Source organism: Helianthus annuus, chromosome 12 (assembly GCF_002127325.2).
Source record: "Helianthus annuus cultivar XRQ/B chromosome 12, HanXRQr2.0-SUNRISE, whole genome shotgun sequence".
NCBI lineage: Eukaryota > Viridiplantae > Streptophyta > Magnoliopsida > Asterales > Asteraceae > Helianthus > Helianthus annuus.
In genome coordinates, this window is record NC_035444.2 from 80509370 (window position 1) to 80532593 (window position 23224).

General features: G+C 39.1%; 1 long non-coding RNA gene across 4 annotated transcripts; it reads right to left on the reverse strand.

The window, feature by feature from the left end:
* Positions 1-19407: 19407 nt before the first annotated feature.
* Positions 19408-23129, reverse strand: LOC110868441. Of its 4 annotated transcripts, XR_004875316.1 has the most exons (7): positions 23085-23129; positions 22655-23001; positions 21552-22088; positions 20617-21477; positions 20111-20241; positions 19672-20034; positions 19408-19593 (listed from the first exon to the last, which is right to left on the reverse strand). It is a non-coding gene; the product is annotated as an uncharacterized LOC110868441 (long non-coding RNA). The 4 variants fall into 4 exon arrangements; XR_004875314.1 differs by lacking the exon at positions 21552-22088 and having other exon boundaries at positions 19408-19589; positions 20617-20697; XR_002552443.2 differs by lacking the exon at positions 21552-22088 and having other exon boundaries at positions 20617-20697.
* Between the last annotated feature and the right edge of the window lie 95 nt (positions 23130-23224).

A 23224-nucleotide genomic window follows, 5' to 3' on the forward strand; every position in this document is an offset into this window, starting at 1 on the left:
TGGATTCCGCACTTGCTAGAGTGTTAAACATAACAAGGAATAGGTTTATCCTCAACCTCCGAGGGACCTACAATAAAAAAAATGAGACATATGATTGTTATTTTAAAAATGTTAATATTAATTTATAAATGCCTTGTTATTTAAATGACCTTTAAATTCCCAATATTTAACAAATCCTCAAAATTAATAGGGTAAATCTCTTGTGCACATCCACTTGGGCAAACTCTTGATTCTTAATCTTTTCCAAGAAAAACGCAACGCAACCTAAGGTGAGTATACATGACCCATTTTCTATTTTATCACATTTTGGGTGCTGTATGCATTTCTATATCAAACACACTATGTTAAACATTTTTGCACCCTCAATCCACATTTCATGTGAATCTATTTGACTCATGTTAATCACGTTATGCTACTGTTAAACATTTATGACTGTGTGTTCATTAACTTTGTAAGCCTCCCCTAACAATGGCAGCGCTGTAGGTTGAGAAACGCCCCTCCCATAATATTATGGGTATTGTTTGTGACAACCCTCACCAAATCAGGTATCCGTACGAATTAATTGCCATTTAATTACTGCTTAATTACTGTGCTTGCTTACAATTATGGATAAACTGCTACTTGAATACTGATACATGTACTTACTTGCATCATACTTTATCAACTGTCACTCCATTATTTACATACAGAACTCTAGTGACAACATTGATGCACAAAAGCACAGTAGCACAATGAACGGATAACCCATTAAACATGCTGATATAGCCAGCATCAGGCAGACACTGCCTCTAAGGCCTGTATGAGCCAGGGATAGTTTGCTACACTAGTAGAGAGTGTAGGGATAAGAGGGTTGTAGAACTGCGTCACTAGGTGATAGTTATAGTGACCGGATGTGCCTAAAACGTACTTTATGTACAAAATTCTGCACTTTAAATAAAAATTCAGCATTTAGCTAACTAGTAAAGTGCCAAAACATGAGAAAAATATTACTAGACACTTTCCAAAGTGTCGGGAATAAATTGTGTCACTAAAAATAATATTAACGACACTTTATATATTTATTTAGCACTTTAACGGATTAATATCCAACCAAACAACCGGACTTAACCCGGAACCTAAAAATATTGTCACTAACATTGTCTTTCTTTTTCTGAGCCAGTTAGGGTCCCCAAATACCCTAACACCCGGTACGAAACACCACATGCTAGTAATTGGATTAACCTCATAATTAAACTAACTAGTGCCTAACTAGATGATTAAGATCTAACAAAAAAAAAAAAAAAAAAAAAAAAAAAAAAAAAAAAAAAAAACCCTAACTATCGTTCCCCTTAAGGGGACACCATCTTACAAGATTGATTATTTTAATCCTTTGTTCCATATCTAGTGAACACTAAACCCTATGGTTAAACATGTTGAATGGTTTATAAGTATGCCTCATGGTTATCTAAACACTTCACATTTCATTCTCCACACTTAGAAAAAAAAATCAACTCCTCTCTTCTTTTCTTAGCTATTCTCGGCCAACCACCAAGACCCACCCACTATCTTTTTCAATTTCAATCTTGTAAGTCCAAGTATATACAAGTGTGAGGAATCATGCATAAGGAAGCTCGGTGCACTCGGGAACACAAGGACCCCTCTACGTTGCTATTAACCACCCGTTTTTCGACTAGTTTCTTCCCTAGCCTCGAGCTAGTAGTAAGTGACACTAAACGCCTTTTTGATCTATTCTAAAGTGGTTAATAAGAATTTTGTCGGTTGAAAATTTATTAACATACAAGATCAAAGTTTAAAGTCTACTAAAAATAAGAAACATGGTGGTTAATAGATGAATAATAGTGTAAAACTTTTGAAACTAGTTTTGTTATGGTTATTTATTGTTGTTGATTGCTAGTATGGAAATGGATCGTCATCGAACCACGCTAGAGCATGTTCATGAAACATGAACTAGCCATATGTTAAGTCGTAAAGTTATTAGATGACGAACCCTTTCTAGCATAAACATGAACTTGTGTAAAAACAATATTTCTTATGAAATGGAGTTCTAAACTAGTAGATCTAAGGATCTACAAGTGGTATTTTTGAAAAACCAAGTGTCTAGTGAAATCATATTTTCTAAACCGGATCTCTCATAAACAAAGGTGATTTTTATGAACACACAAGTGTGTAGACACTTGTGTAACACAAAGTTTTGACAAATAATTATTTTTATAAATTTTTGACAAGAAGTTGTAGAAATGTATCTTCTTTAAAAACTAGATCCTTAAGAAACCGAGTCTATTTATAGAAAGATCTACTAAAAATATGGGGAAATTACTACATATTTTACGCAAACCACAAGTTCATGTAGTTTTGCGATTTATATCTATTTTGACTAGTTTAATGTTGAAATATTGTTTGCTAATGTTGGGAACATTGTTGATGTGAATTTTAAAAGAAAATGATACGCTTGAAAGCGTGGCCACCTCCAGTTACAGGGGAAACCCTGGCGAAATTTTTCCAAAATCTAACACTTTGAAATATTTTTATCGCAATTGTTATAAATATATTTTTAACTTGTTTTCAAAAATGTAAATTTCGCCACGGTTTTTATTACAAAACTACCAAGTGTCAGAGGTGGGATTTTCACAAAATAAAACTTGATAAATATATATTTAGTATATATTTTTCATAACAACACTTGTGAGATTTTATGGTTATTTTGTGAACTACGTAAATATTATTTTTAGGGTAAAAATAATATTACCGAATGTTAACGACTCCAAAATAATACGAACGCCTTCACAATAAATATTAAGTTACAACGGTATTATTAATACCACCCGATCTTTAAACGTAACTTACGCATTTTTGGAAAAATACTAGTGAACGTGTATTTTGACAAAGGTATTATTTTGGCAAAATTATAAAATATAATATTTTTGGGAAAAATATTTATATTTTGGAGAAAGAATTAAAATATATTTTAAGTGGGACTTAATATTATATTACGAAAAATTCACGAACGAACATGTAATAAAACCCCCCATCCTTGGGAAGGAATATATTTACCAAATAATTACGAAGTGTAATTACGAAATAGTTGCCTAACTATTTCTCAAGAACTTAAACCTTAAGCTAAGGCACGGCCGTCCGTCTAATAGAAATTAGTACGTGTAGGTCGACGCTCAGCAGATTGACCAGGAGATTTTCTTGTTAGAGACGCACCACTGTGAGTTCATGTCCCCCTTTTCTCTTAACTGTTTTCAGTTTTCTAAACTGCGGGGGTGAAATACATGTTACTTGATTACGAATACTTTATACATGGTATGGTTAGCGTAAGGAGGTTTACTACTTAAGATCATGTGAGTGGGTAGGCGGAAACTTGAGGCCATTAATCCTCAGGGTAGGACCGAGGGACAGGAGCGGTAGATCTATCTGGGTGTAGCGAGCCCAACCCCTGAGCCCGCCTAATGGACCAGGTGGTGACTTTGTACCCGACGCATAAATCTGCTAGGTTTGAGTCTTCCTACTTGCACTTCACACATATCAATGGCCTTGCAAACCATTGGTGATCTCTTTTTCCTTATTTGCTACATACTAGGATTTTTATACTTACAAAGGTTTTACACACACTCATTACACATGAACTCGCTCAACTTTATGTTGACTTTTCAAACTACATGTATTTCAGGAAACTAACGGATCTGGCACGGTATGCACGTAATTTCAAGCTGCATTTGAATAAAGAAGTTATCCCGGGGTTTAGAAGGTGTAACCTCTTCCTGGACGGGTTACATATATCTAAACCTAGTATTGTTAAAGCCTTTTGCTGAGTCTTTATAAACTCAATTAAATCAAGTCGAGATTTGTAAATTATTTTGTGATTGTTGAAAATGGGTTTTTCTGAATTTTATTAATGGATAAATATCTCATGTTTTTATCATATAGCATTGTTATGATTGTTGCTATGGTATTAAGAAGTCACACCAAATTAACCCACGCTTCCGCAAAGCCAGGGTGTGACAGCTTGGTATCAGAGCCTCGATCATAGCGAACTAGGATTCTTTCTCGAGTCTAGACTATGATCATCAGGGCTCTTACGAAAAACATTTTTACACTGCATACCACTTAAGTCCAGATCCAAAACATTTTTACAAACAAAAGTTGAGCGCATTCTATTTATTAGTTATGGCTCAGTCTGGGAGGCTGAGGCTCGGTCTTGGAGGCTGAGGCTCGGTCTGGGAGGCTGAGGTAGTTGTCTAGTGGGACTAGGAAGAGCAGTCCGAGAGGCTGGGAGAATTTGGCTAGTGGGACTAGGAAGAGCAGTCTGAGAGGCTGGGAGAATTTGGCTAGTGGGACTAGGAAGAGCAGTCTGAGAGGCTGGGAGAATTGGCTAGTGGGACTAGGAATATCAGTCTGGGAGGCTGGGAGGCTGGGAGGCTAGTGGGACTAGGAGGATTATTTGATTGCTTAATTGTTGACTAACATGTTTATATGTTTATATGATTGATTGTTATACGTATATGTGTTTGTGTTACAAACGTCATGCTTTCATCATGTACTAGAAAGATGGACACTACGAATCCCATGGCCATAGTATCAGACGACATAGTTTCATCGGAGCACGAGGTGTATATTTCCGATACTACCGGCACAGACAATGACGACTTTCAGCCCTTTTGCGCTGCCTGATGTCATAGCAGAGTCTACTGATGGCCATCTTGTTGGGAATTTGCCACTCGCGGTGATCCCTGCTCCTGTGCCCCTTGCCGCTTATCCTGTTGTTGATATGCCCCCCCCCCCCCGACGTGGCCTCTGACGATGATAACGATCTACTAGAGGAGGACCCATTCGAGGGCGAGGCCCTATTGCTGCTGGTAATAGCCTACAGCTTGCGGACGCTCCTGCAGGGGAAACTCCTGCCCATTCCCTGTCCCAGACTCATTTGAGTTTCTGACATCCGCAATTTCGCATATACAGGGAGTGTAGCACCATTCACACGACGCCGACCCTGATACGGCGTCATCAGCTGCACCGGTTCCCGCACACAGCTTTGAGTTTGATCACAATATTGAGGATGATCCTGTTTTTCCACCTGGTTTTGGTCCAGACCATGACCTTGAGTTCATACACTTAGACCAGCCCTTGGAGGATCCTGTAACCCCTGTGATGGTTGATCTAGCTGATTTTGAGATGGAGTTTGTTGATCCGGAGCCAACCGTGGCCCCTGAGCCAGGCGTTGCTCTTGACCCCGTATTGGAGCATGACCCTGTTCATGCCGATGCACCTGCTGTTGCTCCTTGATTGATCATCTGCTTGGACGAGGGAAAATTTGGGGTAATTGTGCAAGACAATTTATTATTACGGGGGCCCACGTAATAACGACTTGTAGTGCACAGAAATCCTGGTGGACTCTGCGGGTCAAGCTGATGAAAACCAATGTAGCAGGAAATAACTAAAACACGAATGACCAAGGCGATGTAGCCTCGAGTTCATTCTATTTCAAGCAACGAGCCAGATTGGCAAACCTATGTGAAGGCTCAGAATTTATTTTCCTCACTCATACATTGAGTATATTTTCGTGTGAAATTGGGTGATTACATGATGGCTTATGGTGCTATGTATCTCCTAGACATTGGAGATGATGTCTAACCCGCTTCATGCCACTTCGGCAAAAGAGAATGCCACCCAGGCATGACACAAACACCAGTACGTTGCCAAGGATAGAAGCCGAGCTGCAAAAACGCAACTCACAGGCAATTGCACGACATGAAGCTCTCCGCTTTTAGCACAGCAATGGCACTACTGGAAACAACCCTCCAACTGACCGCACCTATAAGCAGTTCCTGAACTGCAAGCCTTAGAACTTCGACGAAACAGGAGGCGCCGTTGCATTTGTTCGTTGGCCCGAAAAGATTGACTCCATTCTAAGAATGACTAACTGTTCGCCCCAACAGAGTGTTACCTTTACCACGGGGTCATTCAGATTCAGACCCTTGGTACAAATGCTGCTTATGCACTGAGCTGGGACGAGCTCAAGGAAATGATTGAGAAGAAATACTGTTCTAGGGCTGGTATTCCGAAGCTTGAGGTGGAATTCTGGAATTTGGTAATGGATGAACCAGAGATTCCTGAACATGTCCAGCGATCGCACGACTTGTCTAGGGTCGTCCCCTACTAAGTCATTGGTGTGGTATGATACGGTTGTGTACGTGTAAGTTTTACATTTTGGTCTCGATTTGTGGCAGTGCAATCGCAGTGATCTATTGTTTATGTTCTATGACATGAGATGTTATGTGGCTGATCTATTTATAGCATGAGATGTTATGTGCTGATATTGATGAATACATATGTGCACTTGACTTGCTATGACCAAACCTACGCAAAACATCTTTTAGAAGATGCCGCCAAGACGCGAAATGCACATGCCCACCTCTGAGGCAGAACTTCAAGAGATAATTGCTGCAGCTATAGCACACACGAGGCCCTACGCTCCGAACCTAGCAGGGGCACCTCAGAAAATAACGGTTGTTCCTACTGGCACTTCCTCAATTACAAGCTTCTGAAGTTCGACGGCACTGGGGGTGCCATAGCTCTTGTGAAATGGATTGAAAGTATGGAATCCATCTTTCGAATGAGTGGTTGTACGACAGAACAACAAGTCCCATACGTTTCTGAGTTGATTCAAGATGGAGCTCGATTATGGTGGAATCTTCAGGTTCGAATAATGGGCCTAACAACAGCATACGCGTTAAATTGGGATGAGTTGAAAGGAATAATGCGTAAGAAGTATTGCACCCAAACAGAAACACAGAGGTTGGAAGGTGAATTCCAAAGCCTGATAATGGAAGGTCCGAAAATGTTGGAATACATGCAAAGACTTCATGATTTGGCACGAGTCGTTCCGTACTTGGTGGAACCAGAATTGAGGAAATTAGGACATTTCATTTGGGAACTGGCACCTCAAGTCCTGAGCTTAATGACAACATCTACGCCACCAACAACTATGGCTGCAAGTAAGATGGGCTTGGCACTCGTTACGGAAGTCATTAGACTAGAAAAACTTGCAAACCCTGACAAGGAGACTCACGTCGAGTCACCTGGAGGTAACAAACGGAAGTTCTTGAACTTCAAGCAAGGCACTAGTGGGGTTGTTAAGAAAGGAAAGTGTAGTGGAAGGAAAGGAAAGGGATATATGGGCACTCAGCCCAAATGCAACATCTGCCAGCGTCACCATTCTGGCTGGTGTAGTTTGAAAGTGTGTGAAGCGTGTGGAAAACCTGGCCACTTGAAGGATTCTTGTTGGGCCACTGTTGGCCAGGGAGGCCAATGAGGATTTGGAAACAGAAACAATAACCGGGGTGGTAATGGAAATCGCCCACAAGGAAACGTTGGAGGAAATAGGAATCGAGGCAACAATGCGAATCAAGCAGGCACTGTGAATCGTAACCAGAGGAATAATCAAGCTGGAAATGGTAGTGGAAACGGGCAAAGACCTGGATGCTTTAACTGTGGTGATGTTGGGCACTACAAGAGAAACTGTCCAGAATTGAACCAAGCCCGGGGAAGAGTTTTCAATATCAAAGCGAGGGAAGCGCGCCAGGACCCCAATGTCGTTACTGGTACGTTCCCTGTAAACCAATGCTATGCATCCGTTTTATTTGATACTGGTGCCGATTAAAGCTTCGTATCATTAGAATTTAAGAATATGCTTGGGTTAGCCGCTAGTAAGTTAGATATTCCGTACTCAATCGAATTGGCTAATGGAAAGTTGGTAGAAACCAATGAGGTTGTCAGAGGTTGTGTAACCGAATTGGGAGAGCATGAGTTTGCTTTGGATCTACTACCAATCCAGTTGGGATGCTTCGACGTGGTGGTAGGAATGGATTGGTTATCAGGCAACAAGGCAGAAATAGTTTGTCACGAAAAGGTTGTTCGTATCCCAACCGAAGATGGTCAAACAATTGTGGTTCACGGAGAGAAGCGTGATATGCCGTTAAGGATTATCAGCTGCCTCAAAGCGCGAAAGAGTGTGCAGATGTGCTGCCTTTCTGGCACACATTGTAGATAAGAAGGCTGCAGAACCGAGAATTGAAGACATCCGTGTCGTGAAGGAATATCCAGAAGTCTTCCCAGAGGACTTGCCTGGATTGCCGCCTCAGAGGCAAGTAGAGTTTCGCATCGATTTAGTCCCAGGCGCTGCACCGGTGGCTAAGGCACCTTATAGACTTGCCCCGTCTAGATGCAAGAACTGTCGACACAACTTCAAGAGTTGTTAGGCAAGGGATTTATCCGACCAAGCTTCTCGCCTTGGGGAGCTCCGGTCCTGTTTGTCAAGAAGAAGGACGGTAGTTTTCGAATGTTTATCGACTACCGGGAGTTGAACAAGCTGACGATCAAGAATAGATACCCTCTGCCAAGGATCGATGATCTATTCGACCAACTACAAGGTTCAAGCTTTTACTCTAAGGTCGATCTTCGATCTGGATACCATCAGTTAAGGATACAGGAGGAGAGTATCCCGAAAACAGCCTTCAGAACTCGTTATGGACACTACGAGTTCCTAGTTATGCCGTTTGGGTTGACAAATGCACCTGCAGTGCTCATGGATTTGATGAATAGAGTTTGCAAGCCGTACTTAGATAAGTTCGTGATTGTGTTCATCGATGATATCTTGATTTATTCAAAGAGGAAGGCTGAGCACGAACAGCATTTAAGAGCCATTTTGGAATTACTGAAGAAGGAACAACTATACGCCAAGTTCTCTAAGTGCGAGTTTTGGCTACGAGAAGTCCAGTTCCTTGGACACGTGGTGAATGGAGATGGAATCCACGTGGATCCAACCAAGATCGAAGCGATTAAGAATTGGGAAACGCCAAAGACGCCAACCGAGATTCGACAATTCTTGGGTTTGGCTGGCTATTATCGGAGATTCATTGAGGATTTTTCAAAAATCGCTCAACCATTGACGCTCCTCACGCAGAAAGATAAGAAGTTTGATTGGGGAATCAAACAGGAAGAAGCGTTCCAGATATTGAAGGATAAGCTCTGCAATGCGCCAATCTTAGCACTACCGGAAGGTACAGATGATTTTATGGTATACTGCGATGCTTTGCGTCAAGGATTGGGTTGCGTGTTGATGCAACGCCAAAAGGTTATTGCTTACGCATCGCGTCAACTGAAAGTTCATGAAAAGAACTATACCACACATGATTTGGAACTTGGCGCAGTGGTTTTTGCATTAAAGATTTGGAGACACTACCTTTATGGTACGAAATGTACGATCTTCACAGATCATAAGAGCCTACAACACATATTCAATCAGAAGGAGTTGAATATGAGGCAAAGACGATGGGTTGAGTTGCTGAATGATTACGACTGCGAAATAAAGTATCATCCAGGGAAGGCGAATGTGGTCGCGATGCCCTAAGTCGAAAAGAAAGGATCAAGCCCATAAGGGTTAGAGCTTTGGAAATGATTATTCAAACCAATCTTTCCTTGCGCATTCGTGCCGCGCAGAGAGAAGCTCTCAAGGAAGGGAACCTTGAAGAAGAATATCTCTGTGGGATGGAGAAGCTATTGGTACCAAACAAGGAAGGAACGTTATGTTTTGAGAAAAGGATCTGGGTTCCTCTGTTTGGAGGTTTGAGGAAAGTTATTTTTGATGAAGCTCACAAATCGCGGTACTCTATACATCCAGGAGCGGATAAGATGTACCAAGATCTTAAGGATTACTATTGGTGGCCTAAGATGAAAGGCGATGTTGCTGTTTATGTGGGCAAATGTTTAACGTGCGCTAAAGTGAAAGCGGAATATCAGAAGCCTTCAGGACTTCTGTAACAACCAGAAATTCCCAAGTGGAAATGGGAACAAATTTCCATGGATTTTATTACAAAGTTGCCAAGAACGCCAAGAGGCCATGACACTATTTGGGTAATAGTGGACCGATTAACGAAGTCAGCACACTTCTTACCTATCAGAGAGAAGGATAATACGAGCAAGTTGGCTGAAATTTACATAAGAGAAATTGTTACACGCCATGGAGTACCTCTCTCGATCATCTCTGATAGAGACGGAAGGTTCGTATCAAGGATTTGGCAATCCTTCCAAGAAGCTTTTGGCTCACAACTGAATCTGAGCACTGCATTTCACCCACAGACCGACGGACAAAGCGAACGAACGATACAAACTTTGGAAGACATGCTGAGAGCATGTGTTATGGATTTGGGCGGTAGCTGGGATAAACATTTACCATTGGTCGAATTTTCATACAACAACAGCTACCACACCAGTATTGGTGTCACGCTATTCGAAGCTTTATATGGCCGCAAGTGCAGATCACCGCTTTGTTGGTCCGATGCAGGTGATAAACAATTGGTTGGTCCTGATGTGGTCCAGGAAACCACAGATAAGATTGCACAGATCCGGGATCGCATCAAGGCGGCCCGCGATCGTCAGAAATGTTATGCGGACCGAAGAAGGAAACCTCTAGAGTTTGAGGTAGGTGACATGGTTTTGTTAAAGGTATCACCCTAGAAGGGTGTGGCACGCTTCGGGAAGCGTGGAAAGTTAAATCCGCGATATATTGGTCCGGAATTTTGGAAAGAATTGGGTTAGTAGCGTACAAGTTGGATTTACCTGCTGAACTGAATGGCGTTCACGATACGTTTCATGTATCAAATTTGAAGAGAAGTCCAACGCAAGATACTATTGTTATTCCCGCAGACGAGATCCATGTTGACGACTCGCTCCACTTTGTCGAAGAACCGGTTGAGGTTACAGATTGGAAGATCAACAAAACCCGCCGGAGCAGTGTCAAACTCGTCAAGGTTCGTTGGAATGCAAGACATGGTCCTGAATACACCTGGGAGCGTGAGGATCGAATGAAAGAAAAATACCCCCACTTATTTCCCAAGAACCCTGCAACTAGAAGCAGAACTTAAAATTTCGGGATGAAATTTTTCTAACGGGGGGAGAATGTGACAACCCTCACCAAATCAGGTATCCGTACGAATTAATTGCCATTTAATTACTGCTTAATTACTGTGCTTGCTTACAATTACGGATAAACTGCTACTTGAATACTGATACATGTACTTACTTGCATCATACTTTATCAACTGTCACTCCATTATTTACATACAGAACTCTAGTGACAACCTTGATGCACAAAAGCACAGTAGCACAATGAACGGATAACCCATTAAACATGCTGATATAGCCAGCATCAGGCAGACACTGCCTCTAAGGCCTGTATGAGCCAGGGATAGTTTGCTACACTAGTAGAGAGTGTAGGGATAAGAGGGTTGTAGAACTGCGTCACTAGGTGATAGTTATAGTGACCGGATGTGCCTAAAACGTACTTTATGTACAAAATTCTGCACTTTAAATAAAAATTCAGCATTTAGCTAACTAGTAAAGTGCCAAAACATGAGAAAAATATTACTAGACACTTTCCAAAGTGTCGGGAATAAATTGTGTCACTAAAAATAATATTAACGACACTTTATATATTTATTTAGCACTTTAACGGATTAATATCCAACCAAACAACCGGACTTAACCCGGAACCTAAAAATATTGTCACTAACATTGTCTTTCTTTTTCTGAGCCAGTTAGGGTCCCCAAATACCCTAACACCCGGTACGAAACACCACACGCTAGTAATTGGATTAACCTCATAATTAAACTAACTAGTGCCTAACTAGATGATTAAGATCTAACAAAAAAAAAAAAAAAAAAAAAAAACCCTAACTATCGTTCCCCCTAAGGGGACACCATCTTACAAGATTGATTATTTTAATCCTTTGTTCCATATCTAGTGAACACTAAACCCTATGGTTAAACATGTTGAATGGTTTATAAGTATGCCTCATGGTTATCTAAACACTTCACATTTCATTCTCCACACTTAGAAAAAAAAATCAACTCCTCTCTTCTTTTCTTAGCCATTCTCGGCCAACCACCAAGACCCACCCACTATCTTTTTCAATTTCAATCTTGTAAGTCCAAGTATATACAAGTGTGAGGGATCATGCATAAGGAAGCTCGGTGCACTCGGGAACACAAGGACCCCTCTACGTTGCTATTAACTACCCGTTTTTCGACTAGTTTCTTCCCTAGCCTCGAGCTAGTAGTAAGTGACACTAAACGCCTTTTTGATCTATTCTAAAGTGGTTAATAAGAATTTTGTCGGTTGAAAATTTATTAACATACAAGATCAAAGTTTAAAGTCTACTAAAAATAAGAAACATGGTGGTTAATAGATGAATAATAGTGTAAAACTTTTGAAACTAGTTTTGTTATGGTTATTTATTGTTGTTGATTGCTAGTATGAAAATGGATCGTCATCGAACCACGCTAGAGCATGTTCATGAAACATGAACTAGCCATATGTTAAGTCGTAAAGTTATTAGATGACGAACCCTTTCTAGCATAAACATGAACTTGTGTAAAAACAATATTTCTTATGAAATGGAGTTCTAAACTAGTAGATCTAAGGATCTACAAGTGGTATTTTTGAAAAACCAAGTGTCTAGTGAAATCATATTTTCTAAACCGGATCTCTCATAAACAAAGGTGATTTTTATGAACACACAAGTGTGTAGACACTTGTGTAACACAAAGTTTTGACAAAGAATTATTTTTATAAATTTTTGACAAGAAGTTGTAGAAATGTATCTTCTTTAAAAACTAGATCCTTAAGAAACCGAGTCTATTTATAGAAAGATCTACTAAAAATATGGGGAAATTACTACATATTTTACGCAAACCACAAGTTCATGTAGTTTTGCGATTTATATCTATTTTGACTAGTTTAATGTTGAAATATTGTTTGCTAATGTTGGGAACATTGTTGATGTGAATTTTAAAAGAAAATGATACGCTTGAAAGCGTGGCTACCTCCAGTTACAGGGGAAACCCTGGCGAAATTTTTCCAAAATCTAACACTTTGAAATATTTTTATCGCAATTGTTATAAATATATTTTTAACTTGTTTTCAAAAATGTAAATTTCGCCACGATTTTTATTACAAAACTACCAAGTGTCAGAGGTGGGATTTTCACAAAATAAAACTTGATAAATATATATTTAGTATATATTTTTCATAACAACACTTGTGAGATTTTATGGTTATTTTGTGAACTACGTAAATATTATTTTTAGGGTAAAAATAATATTACCGAATGTTAACGACTCCAAAATAATACGAACGCCTTCACAATAAATATTAAGTTACAACGGTATTATTAATACCACCCGATCTTTAAACGTAACTTACGCATTTTCGGAAAAATACTAGTGAACGTGTATTTTGACAAAGGTATTATTTTGGCAAAATTATAAAATATAATATTTTTGGGAAAAATATTTATATTTTGGAGAAAGAATTAAAATATATTTTAAGTGAGATTTAATATTATATTACGAAAAATTCACGAACGAACATGTAATAAAACCCCCATCCTTGGGAAGGAATATATTTACCAAATAATTACGAAGTGTAATTACGAAATAGTTGCCTAACTATTTCTCAAGAACTTAAACCTTAAGCTAAGGCACGGCCGTCCGTCTAATAGAAATTAGTACGTGTAGGTCGACGCTCAGCAGATTGACCAGGAGATTTTCTTGTTAGAGACGCACCACTGTGAGTTCATGTCCCCCTTTTCTCTTAACTGTTTTCAGTTTTCTAAACTGCGGGGGTGAAATACATGTTACTTGATTACGAATACTTTATACATGGTATGGTTAGCGTAAGGAGGTTTACTACTTAAGATCATGTGAGTGGGTAGGCGGAAACTTGAGGCCATTAATCCTCAGGGTAGGACCGAGGGACAGGAGCGGTAGATCTATCTGGGTGTAGCGAGCCCAACCCTTGAGCCCGCCTAATGGACCAGGTGGTGACTTTGTACCCGACGCATAAATCTGCTAGGTTTGAGTCTTCCTACTTGCACTTCACACATATCAATGGCCTTGCAAACCATTGGTGATCTCTTTTTCCTTATTTGCTACATACTAGGATTTTTATACTTATAAAGGTTTTACACACACTCATTACACATGAACTCGCTCAACTTTATGTTGACTTTTCAAACTACATGTATTTCAGGAAACTAACGGATCTGGCACGGTATGCACGTAATTTCAAGCTGCGTTTGAATAAAGAAGTTATCCCAGGGTTTAGAAGGTGTAACCTCTTCCTGGACGGGTTACATATATCTAAACCTAGTATTGTTAAAGCCTTTTGCTGAGTCTTTATAAACTCAATTAAATCAAGTCGAGATTTGTAAATTATTTTGTGATTGTTGAAAATGGGATTTTCTGAATTTTATTAATGGATAAATATCTCATGTTTTTATCATATAGCATTGTTATGATTGTTGCTATGGTATTAAGAAGTCACACCAAATTAACCCACGCTTCCGCAAAGCCAGGGTGTGACATTGTTAGGTTTATTCTATGTTACTCATTTACCACCCTTCTAGGGTTAGGCTATGTTAATTGCGTTAAACTTTGGTTTGAACACATAGATTTCATCGTTACGAGTATAACTGTTAATATGAAATCATATAGTCACGTGGATTTGAGCATGTTAAACTATTTCAATCATATTATACTATTATCAAACTTGTATACTCGCCAACATGTTTTGTTGACTTTATTTTAAATGCATACTGCAGGATGAGGAAGTCAAGATTTGAAGAAATGAATAGGATGGCCTAGAAACCCACTTTTGAAATAAACTATGTTTAATGTTTGTTATTTCCTTTTATGACAATGTATGAAACTTTGCAATTTTAATAAATGAAATTTAATTATATTGTCACATGTAGTGTTATGATGTTTTGAGCAATTTGTTCGTCTCATCCCGATGTTTCCGCCATCGGTTGGGGTGTGACACTTACGTGGACCATACTTATGTGATATGTTTTAGTCATTAGCTCTCACGAGCCTCCCTTCGACATGTATAGCGCTATAGGAGTAATGCACCGCCCCCCTTAAACTTGGGTCATGTTGAATTAATTAAACTTTCTTGCGTAAACAGAGGTTGGCTAGAAATATTGCATGCCGCGTTAGGTTGATCTCGTATAGACTAAGTTGCCATGTGGATTCGTTTTAAACTTTTATACTTATACTTAGACTTATGCTTAAACTTGTATACTCGCCCTTGCTTTTGCATTGAACTTTATTTTAAACATGTTACAGGTTGAGGATGATGATGCTATGAAATGAAGTAGCGTTGATGCCTAGATACACATATAGACGTTTAGGTTTAATCGTTGTAACAATTTTGATTATGTTGTATTGCAATTCCTTTGAACTTGACGTTATTTGATTTCTTTGTAATGTTGACAAATGAATTATGAAATGAAATCGGTTAATTAAATATTGTCACAAATAGCGTTATGATGTCTCTAGCAATCTTCACACTTCGTCTCATCCCGATGTTTCCGCCATTGGTTGGGGTGTGACATTAAGCCTCACTGGGACTCACATGCACCCCACATTATTATTATGTGCGCACCCATAATAACAATGCAATTTGCATGTTTATCTCAGCTCATCCCAACTCGTGCTAAAAGGTTCCTCAAATTCGAATAGCAAGACAGATGGCATCACAAAACATGAATCATGAAAGTCTAACGGAATATCATACGGTGACTCTATCAACCACTTAACATAGGCAAGTAACACAATGAATTCAGTCTGTAGTGCTAAGTGTGCAATCACATGCAACATCATACCCAAGTGTACACTAGATATGCTATACAATAAGTAAACGAGATACGAACCTTGCAATCTGGAGCTGAGTGTCATGGTCAATTTCGAAATTGTTTGGTTATAATCTGGTTTTATAAAAGCGTTTTAAAACCTAGTTCACTATAACCAGTGGCTCTGATACCAAACTGTCACAACCCCAAAATACAACATGCGGAAACACCGCGGGACGTGTGACGTACCAGGATCCAAGCCACCAATCACATTGAACTATAACACGATATAAATAAAAGTTCCCATTTATTTCATAAACAATTTCAAATCACAACTTAAGACGAATACGTTCAGCGGAAGCATAATGTAAATAGGTATTCAAGTTCAAAACAATGTGCAAAACCAATGAACATGTATCCAAGAGCTACGACGCATGACCACTCCAACACTCCCAGATAGCAAGTTCCATCCATGAATCTAACGACCTGCAAGCATACAGACAAGTGTGTCAGACGACGCTGGTGAGTTCAAAGTTTGTTAACACGTTTAGTCACCAGATATAAGTTTAAAACAATTCAAAGATTCAATGATGTTAATAACTCGATTATCGCAGATGGCTCCAGCTTATTTGCCCTTCCCCAATGCTCTATCAAACATTAGTCAAGTGGTTAAGGTAATTAGTTCACGACCGTCCTCCCCGGTACGGTGTGAGGGTGCCAAACCTATTAGCGCTATCAACTAATAACCCCGTTGCCAACCCGGCAACCAATCGGTATATGATGGGACTTAATGATAGAAATGAGTGTATTAACCAACATCCCAGGTTTGACATTCCAGTCAAACCCAATTACCTGACATTCTTCCCCGGAACGTTTACCAGATGACCCTCCCCGGGACGCATGCTTGGAAAAAGAGCAGTGAACTCACCTTAGATTTGCTCGGTTTATTAAGTTACCCGTTCCCGTTAGTCAACCAACCCTACCGTGGTTAACAATACTTATCAGTTTCATAATCACCAAAATCACATATCTTATACAGATTGCATTCATCACAGAGTTACTGTAAAACACGTAGCATGCATATCCCATAATAACCATTAACATCTGTATTGGCTACTCACACAAGTCGGATCATGTTGCTCATTCCTAATTAACATCATTAGCATGTAACAAATAGAGTTTTGAAATCATCACAGACTGTTCCGTCTAATCTTTCATTTACAGCACTCTCCACAAAGAACTGGTCTTTCGTGGAAAGTCTCCTTGGCGAAGAACCCCATGACGAAGGATGATCCTTCGTCGAGAGGGTGGGTGACGAAAGACCCTAGTGTTTCGTCGAGAACCAATCAACGAAGAACCTAGTTCTTCGTCACTTGTGTTCTTCGCGGGACAGTCCTTCGTTACACTCCTAAACAGACAGTTACACTTCCTTTCATTCAGCCGTAACGTATGCTATCAAGTTCATCAATTTCCCAAACAGATCTAACAATAGATTAAACGATGATCATGCATTCTAGTTATGAATAATCATCACTCATACAAAAATGTAACAGTTAATCATCACTCATCAGCCTTGCACCCTATGCATAACATTCATCATTTAACATTATCATTCACCAACTCTTTCAAAGCATGACAGTTTCACTATTGATTACTATGATTATCATGCGAGCACAATTATCAGTATCATCCACAGTTCACAAAGCTTTCATGTAAATCACATAACCCTAGTTTATCACAACACAGCGCATCCGGTGATTTTCATAGATCTAGTGATTCATTGTTATCAAACATTATCAACTAATCAAGACTCAAACATTCAGATCAAATCATACGAATACATCTGTTTAACACCACCCTATGAAGTCTCGGTTAACAATCATTGCTCATACAACATCAAGTATTCTTAGCAAACTCATAATAATGATGAGGCACTAATCGAGATACCGAATAGTTTGATCATAAGAGACAAGCTTCACAACAGGAAGGAAGTTACGAATGAGAGAACCGTCATCGAGATAAGTCTAGGGTTGCAAAATATGAGGAGTATGCACGCATAAATTCTAAAGAAAGTGAGTTGGGCCAGAAGAAAGAACTGGGCCGAGAGCCCCGACGAACAACCGTCTTCGACGAAAGACCATTCTTCGTCAAGGAAGGTTCGATGAAGAACCATCTTCGTCGTTGAGATTGATGATGACGAAGAATCATTCTTCATCATCATGGGTTTTCATTACACGTACATATTAACATTAAACATCTCACATTTAGATCCAAACATCAGAAGACTTTTAATCATTCAGACAAACTACACCTAACATAAAACAGATTGTCAAAACAAGATTGCGAGACAAGTGATTCGTAGGAAAGGACCTTGAATTCTCGGGTTGTCACAGTACCCATGCTCGTAGTGAATACCATTAGCATAGAATAAAGATCTTGGGGCAACTCCACTAATCACATCGTCAAATATAGGCGACTGGTCAATAACATTAATATTGTTGTTTGCGTCATCAATTTCAAAGTATGCATACCATATCCAAAGTTCATATAACACCACGACATCGAGTATTAAGGCCGGGCCATCTTGATCACCACGATGATGTTGACCTCGCCAGGCACTTGTACAGTTAGCCCACTTCTAATCTGTGCAACCAATACTTCCAAGCATTCCCGGAAAGCTGTGTACACTTTCATGTCATCATCATCATCATCATCATCATCATCATACTCAGTAAATCCCATCAATAGCAAAGCTAAGGTAAGGTCTGAGGAGGGTAAGATGTAGGCAGCCTTACCTCTATCCTGTAGGAATATAGAGGCTGCTTCCAGTGAGACCCCCACCTCGATAGTAGTTTTGCATCAAGCCTTGGACACAAGGCACATAACACTCAACAATAGGGACAAAGGCCGATTAGTGCATGTACCATTTTGTCTTTCGGCTATAAACGCCACCACATGATGCATGATTAACCATCCCCCCCCCCCCCTTTTAATGTTATTTTCATGAAATTAGTAAAATAACGTTAAAATTAATGTATTTTCACTTTTTCCCCTGAGCGTCCACACACATATATACATTATATGTGCTACCGCAAGCAAGGCTAAAGGTAGGCTTTATGAAATATCTTTTGCCTGATATAGCAACCACACCTTTAAGTGTATAATAAAAACAGAAAAAAAACATTATTAATTAATTAACTAATAATAATAATACCTTCACAAAAGGGTAGAGACTTTTTAGAGAACGTGTTTATGAAATTTGTAGATATCTGTCCCAAATATAAGACACAACATTATATACCAATTGACGAATTGCTGATGTAAATTTTTGTAAAAAGGTGAAACTAAGTAAACGCCTTACGTCTTTCCTTTATTAAAAAAATAATCCGGCCCTCTGATTCGTTAACAATTCGTAATACCATTTCGCGTCTCATACAAAAACGACGCCAAAACACACCAGGGGGATATTATGGATTATTTGAAAATAATTGTTTATGAAACGATTATGAGCACCTTCACAGTCCCTTTCAAGTCTCATTGCTCTTGTACGCGGTTGTGAACTTTTGACTTGTTGGCTTAAAACTTCTATACCCAACTTAACAGATGTTGTAATGATCTCATCATCGAGATCGGAATCGGATGACTCGAGAAGGAAATTCATGTTTAAAAAAAATATATTAGAGACAGAGATGGAAGAAATGTAGAGATGTGTGGAAAATGAGATAGTGTATTGTTTATGTGTATATATGTTTAAATTTAATATTTAATGATTTATTTTTAAACTCAACTAGGTTTTTTCGCCTGCGCGCCGTGTCTAGCGCTCTTAACAATAGATGTGTCTTGTGGCCCGTGTTTAGCCCTTGTAGCGAGCGTGTTTTGTCTCTTGGTTCGTATCTGCCTTGCGTGTTTTAAAAAAGTTGGTGGAACTTGTTAGTTGTCTGCCAAATTTATGTCTAGTTAAGGGTATGTTGTTTACCTGAAGAACCATGCATCAAACAGATGATTGTTTGGTTCAAGTCATCACAATTCATTGTAGTCATCGTCGATCAATGATCCTGTGACTAAATATCATGCAAATTTAGGATTTATTATAATTACATGTGCATATATAGTCAAGATAGATAAAGAGATGCACATTTTTAATAGAAACCACCTTAGAATATGAACTTTGAAATAAACAACCATTAAAATAACTGATGACCCATTGTTGAATGTCTAAACCAAGTGCTTCAAGTGTGCTCATTGTTATCTTGTTGATAACGGTCCTCGTTTCATCGAACAACAAATCTGGATCGGGGTATCCGTATTGTAGCCCCAGTATTGATCTTTATCCATCCACCTACCTCAAAAAAGACTATTAGTTTATTTTAATAATAGAAAAGCTAAATCGACGGTGTATATACTGCTGGTTATACCTTGCTTATTTTGGGAACATTTGATCTGAGCGTCGATAGCTGATCAGTTAACCATTTTCAGCTACTAAGAAATTAATAGGAAGTCACCATCCGTAAGTTGACTTTATAATCCATGTATACAGCTGCAGCTACTGATTTAACAGAAACCATATGTTTGTTTTATATAATGAATCTTTGCATACTACGGAGACGCATACCTTAACGACTCAATAAGAAGATAATCGTGAAATCAGCGACGTGCAAAACCTAAAAGTTGTAACTAATACACAGTACCAGAATTCTTCATAATGAAATAGTGATTAATCATATATTCCTAATTCTAAATTATAACAATTCTACCAATAATAGTTTTCAAGATGTAAACAATAATTAATACACGTTACACCTACTTCCTTTCATTTTTGTTTGACCATCTTATAAAACGACCAGCCCTTACCCGTAGCATGCCTATTTTTATGGGCAACCCCCGTATTGACCTTAACCAAATTGCACCTATATTGACTCACCAATAATGTCGGGGATGTAAAGATACATGCTTATTGTTCCAGACTCCAGTTCTTCATTTGGATGTCATCTCTAATCATCAGCTACAAAAAAAATAAAAAAAAAACCAAAAACAAACCGAATAACAATAGAAAAAATAATTTATAAAACGTTAACGGCATTAATTTAAATTAATCAAATTATGTCCTTAAATAAACATAACTAACTCACATGCATTATATTCTTTGCTAAAGAGTTACAATTATAATGGTAACATGATATGAGATAGAATATATAAAAAAATTTATCATTCGTGTATAATCATTATAGATCAACGATGCGTCGATGATCACCTTTTCTCTTGTAATTTTTGAAACATATTGCAATAGCTTCAACAAAACGCCCTTCAACTTCTTCATGAGTCATGGCAATTAATTCAAAATTCTCTTTGCAATTTGGAATAAATGATCAGCCAATGACATGCAAAGTATTTTTTTTTAACAAATAAAGGGAGCTCATTATATTCAAACCAAAATGGAGCCCCTTATATTCAAACCAAAAGGCCTCTAGCCAGGAGCTAGAAGGCAAGGTTAGAAAACATACTACTTGCTAATCTAGCATTACATCGACACCATAACTGTTCCAATTTTCAAAAGATAAGTAATTTAATTTGGCCCTGTGGGTTAGCCAAAAGAAAGTACATTCCTTCACCTCATCCACTGTTTTGTTGTATGTGCTTCCCTGAATACGTTTTCGTTACGTGACATCCAAATCTTCGTTATGTGAGATCAGGAAAAAAACACGTACTTGTAAACCTGCCATTCGTACAGACTATGGAGGACCATAAGTGCAGCCTTTGCTATTTCTACTCTCAAATTTAAGAGCTACATGTTACAAAGAGAATCAAGGAAAATTAGTTGGCTACGACCTGATTTCAGAGAAAAAAATGTTGTCGTACCAGTCCACACTTGGGCGACTTTCAACCCGACTGACTTGGTCTAGGTTATTTAATATGAACCACTTGATCCGTTGAAGTTAAAGCATAACCCAAATCAACCTACTTTCAAGTAAATGGTTGAAATTGGCACCTTTGAAAATATGGCACTGATCTAGTCGTGCTCTGTATTTTGGCATTCTGTTCTGGTATTGAATTTGACATGTCAACTTTTCAGCTGTCTTTTAACCCATCATGTAGTTGATTCTTATACGTTCCAGCCACGAAACATTACCTTAAAGAACAGAGCAATAGTGGTGAACGTGCCGGAAGAGGTGTGTCGTCGAAGCACAGCAATGGCTCTGTCGTCCGTTGCTGGCGGCTCCACCCTTTCACAACGGAGCAGCCGGTGGCAGGAAATCCACGTCTTCGTGCGGCACCACTATGATCATCACCGACCAAGTGCGTAACCGGGGTGAGGAGGCCGGCCGGAGGCCATGATCGGCTCCTCCTCCATCACTCTCTCTAGATATTTCCCCGTCTCTGTCTTCCGTGTGTGGGCTGAGACTCACCATATATAATTAATATGCAAATTACCAAAACACCCTCATTACTGTTCATTTCGTTTGAATGAGTGATGTAGCTAGTTTCAGATTAACATTTTCTTGTTGTAAGGCTTTATATTTAGAAACCTTGTCGAGTTTGAATGGCATATTTTTACAAATAACTCAAAGACACCAGAACACAACAATTATTGAAGCCCAAAAGTCACCCTATAGTAGCAATATTTTAAGCTTAATTGATACATACGTCTTAAAGAGAACACCCAAAAGCATATTACAACCACACGATCAACAATGAGAAGACCAACTTGAAAAAAAAAATGCTAGACAAACTATCAAACACCTGGTGTGCAGAATTTAAACAACCATAAAAACATGGTTTGACCTGTCTCCAAAAAGCCCACCTAACCTCAAAATTCATCATTCTAATTTACTGTGTAGGAAAACTAAATCAATAATGAACACAACACATTATATACAGTAAATACACATGCAATCAATCTAAACCCAACAATTCACCTAGAATTTAGCCGACAACATTTAGCTCTAAAGAGAAGATCATACCTAGGGTTTTCAGCATACACTACGAACGGGAGTGGCCGGAAACAACCGTCGTCGTCGTTGATTCTCGATCTGTAGAAAATAGTGGTGAACGTGCCAAAAGAGGTGTGTCGTCGGAGAACAGCAATGGCGCCGTCGTCTGTAGCTGGCGACTCCCCCTTTCACAACGGAGCAGCCGGTGGGAGGAAATCCACGTCTTCGTGCGACACCACTACGATCATAACCGGGCAAGTGCGTAACCAGGGTGAGGAGGCCGGCCGGAGGCCATGGTCGGCTCCTCCTCCATAACTCCTCAGCTTTCCTTGTCTAACCGGCTCTGTCCGTGGTCTCACTTTTGTCAAGCTATTAAACTACCAAATTACAAAATTGACATTAAACACAAGTGAGTAAAAAAGAAGAAAGAAAAACGACATAGATCAGACTCGAACCCGACCTTCTTAGCTGGTTAAATAGCGGCTCAACACCTCTAGACCAACACAATTTTCTTTGAGCATGACCATATTAAATGACTTATAAATACAAATAAATGACGTCAGCAGTACTATTCATAAGGTTGGTTTATTAATAGATAGG